The sequence below is a fragment of the Aphanomyces invadans genome (genome assembly GCF_000520115.1).
Source record: "Aphanomyces invadans strain NJM9701 unplaced genomic scaffold supercont1.62, whole genome shotgun sequence".
Lineage (NCBI taxonomy): Eukaryota > Oomycota > Saprolegniomycetes > Saprolegniales > Verrucalvaceae > Aphanomyces > Aphanomyces invadans.
The window spans coordinates 165,400-168,907 of record NW_008580207.1 but is presented as its reverse complement, the minus strand read 5'-3'; positions in this window follow the sequence as shown (position 1 = coordinate 168,907).

The following is a 3,508-nucleotide window of genomic DNA, read 5'->3' as shown; positions in this document are numbered from 1 at the left end:
CTCGCATTTGGACAAGACCCGCCGGTGGATATCTAGCCGCAAAAATTGCGGCTGAAATAAGGCGCAGTGCCTGTGAAGTGTGTGTTGCGACGATACCCGCCTGCCCACATAAACTACCTGAAGGAGCATGTGGCGGAACTCGAGGCGGCAGGCCTCGTCTACCACAACAATCGTACGACATGGTCCCTGGCGCCACGAATCGTGCCGAAGGAGGGGCTGGGCGAGTATCGTATGACTATCGAAAGTCGCCCGATCAACGCCTGCACCATCCAAATGCCGTGGCCGGTGCAGAATTTGGACGCAGTCATGGCGATGCTTGTTGGTTTCATTCAATTTTTCACATTGGACTGGCTGAAGGGGTACTGGCAGTTGCCGTTGCGACAGCCAAATGCTGTTCTCGTTTATGACGTCCTTTGTCATATTCACGACACGCGTGTGCTGATGGGACAGACCGACGCGGTAGCGTATTGCCAGAGTGTCGTCAATTCGCTCTTCGGTGAGCTTATTTTCAACGGTGTGTTGGGCTGGCTTGACGATCTGCTCTGCTTGGCTATGCAAATTCCGCCGACAAGTTGCTGACATTGCTTGAGCGCGTGCTCGCCATATGCGCCAAGTTTCGTTTGAAACTCCACCCGAAGAAGAAGTGCGATTTTATTTGGTGGAAGCGACGTGGTGTGGCAAAGTCATTTCTGCCGGTGGCATCGCGCCCGACCCAAGTAGCATCCAAGGACGTGAATCTGGAAGCGCCAGCGACGGCCGCAGATGTCCAGCAATTCGTCTGTGCGACGAACTGGATGCATTCGTCAATTGCAAATTATGCACAGTTGATGAGCCGTTGCGCACCATACTCGATATTGCAGTCAAGGCCGCTGGTGGTTCCAACAAGAAGTCGGCATTGGCCAAAATTCGTTTGGTAAACGTCGGCTGGTCTGACGACCACGACGTGTGTTTCGCTGCTGTGAAGAATATGTTGCGTGCAATGGTGCCGCTGGCCCATCCAACGCCAGACAAGGCTATTTGGCTTTTACGGACGCGAGCGACACGCACTTGGGTGCAACGTGCACCCAAATTCCCGCTGAAGACCTGGAGCTGCCGGTGGCAGACCAGCGCCACGAGCCTTTGTCGTTTCTCAGTGGAAGTTTTGTTGGGTCCAGCAGCCGCTGGCCGACGATTGCGAAGAAGCGTTCGCGGTGGTCGAGTCGTGCAAGCGCCTCGAATACCTGCTGTTGCGTCAGCAAGGGTTCAGGCATTACTCTGACCACCGCAACTTAATTTTTACATCTTTAACCCCAAGGGGTACGACTCTGGTATGGGTTGCTGTCAAGGCTACAAGCTCCAGAGATGGGCGATGGTGCTGCCATCATTCCCATAAACGTTAGAGCACGTGGTTGGCGAAGAAAATATCTTCAGCGATTTCCTATCCCGCTGGGGCGCTGCCCCTGCCCCGCCATTTACTCGTAGTGTCAATCGTCTGGCAGTTGTCGTGTCACCACTCCAAGCTGCTGATTTTTCACGGCCGACTGTTGATTCTATTGTCAAGGCCCAACGCGCTGCGCTGGCTAACAGACAGCCAGTGATGCTGGAGTGGTGTGGAATGAAGACGTCGGCTAGTTTTGTCTGCCGACGACAAGATTTGGATCCCAAGCGATGCTGCCGATTGTAGCTACGCTTGTGCATTATTGCACCCAAAGGCGCCGCAGGACATCGCGGTATTGCTCCTACCAATGCCGCGCTCGCAGAGCGTTTTGCATGCCCAAGCTTGGCCGATAACGTCGAACGTTCGTTCGGCGCTGTTTGCATTGCTTGTGCGTGGATGGGGCAGTGGTACCGCGCTCATGGGGGGCGCCCTCCATGCTCAGCGTCCGAACGAGTTGTTACACTTCGACTGGCTGCAGTTGCCAGAAAGCGACACGGGTTTGAAGTATGTCCAAGTCCTGAAGGACGACATGAGTGGAATTTACCGACTGGTCCATCAGTTACGGCTGACGTGTGACGCACGACCGACACGCTTATGGACTGTTTTCGTTGTATGGAAACGTCGCCACATGTTCTTCGACGGCGGATCCCATTCATGAATGAAGTTGTGTCGAAGGGGAAGAAGCTTATTGGTGCGCACCACCACAATACGACCCCGCATTCGCCGTGGGCGAACAGGTCTGTTGAAGTTGTCAATCTCATGATTTTGCGCGCGATGCGCACATTGTCGAGTGAGGTGAAGTTGCGTGTGACCGAGTGGCCCCGTTTGTTGCCGCTGGTGCAAGCTGCACTGAATCACCAGCCAGCAGATCGACTCGTTGGTGTTGCCTCTGTCACCGCATTTGCTGGTTTGCCAGTGATGCCGCCGCTGGCTAGATTTGTCCATCCAAGAACGAAGGAAGTCAAGACCATCGATTGGGTCAAGGAAGAGCGGAAGAAATACATGCAAGAATTTCGTGCGTCGCTCGATGAAATACATCTCGAATTGTCGAAGACTAGCGAGAAGAAAGGACAGTATGCTCGAACGGCCCATAGCCGTAAATGTCGAACCAGCGAAATGATTATGCGCCGATGGTCAGCAGCTCGACGAGTGATTCACAGCACCATGCCAGTCGACTCAGCTAGGGTGGAGTGCCGCGTCGCTGACCACGATGACACTAGAAATCGCCTCACGTCGTTGCATTGTCTTGTGTCCGTCCACCCAGCTAATGGACTGGAGAACATGCACAATGGAGAGTAACCTTTGTCAATTCACATTTTGATCGAATTCGAATTTACAGGTTGGCCACATTGATTGCAGATTAAACCACTTTGAATGAAATAGATTCCAGATTTACTTCGACATTGAAGAAATTAGGACTTCGGAACCACGTGATTGCTGGTTTGGCCACTTTGAACGGGCAGTGGTGTAGTGATTTGCCGAGTGGAATATGTTGAGCCACATCGGCGTGAAATATTTGATTCACAAATCAAATATCGCCTTAAGGCCACGTCATACATAATCTGCCCATTCTGCATGTTACAATGAGCCTTGCGCAAGTGAAAGCTAATGGAAGCCACATCGCCCTAGCGCTGCCCAATGCAGAATTTCTAGAAGCGAACATTCTCGAAGTCTAGCTTAACCTCGGCTTAGTCAATCACTTTCCAATTTACTCTCAATTCGTTACGAGCCCAAGTAATCTCCGCCGCCTCCGCGTCTGCCCTCACTCGTGCCGCATTTCCGCTGCCCGAGTCCCGCCGCCGAAGCCCAGCCAAAGCCGCGTCAAGAACCTCCAAACCCCGGAGCCCCCAAACCACGCACTTAGCCGGAATTTTCTCGCACCTTCCTGGGTTTTCTGCCGCTGCTGTCCATGCCGTCAGTGTCGTCAGCCAGCGTCTCTCCGACCAGCTCCACATCACTACAGCTCTACCTGTTCTTCTTTTGTGAGTATAAGGGGCAGTACCTTTATTGGGAAAGACTGTAAGCGCGAGTCTGGATTGGCACTAAACCCTAGTAGGGTTTGCCATTTTATGCGAAATCCCGTCAAGTCCC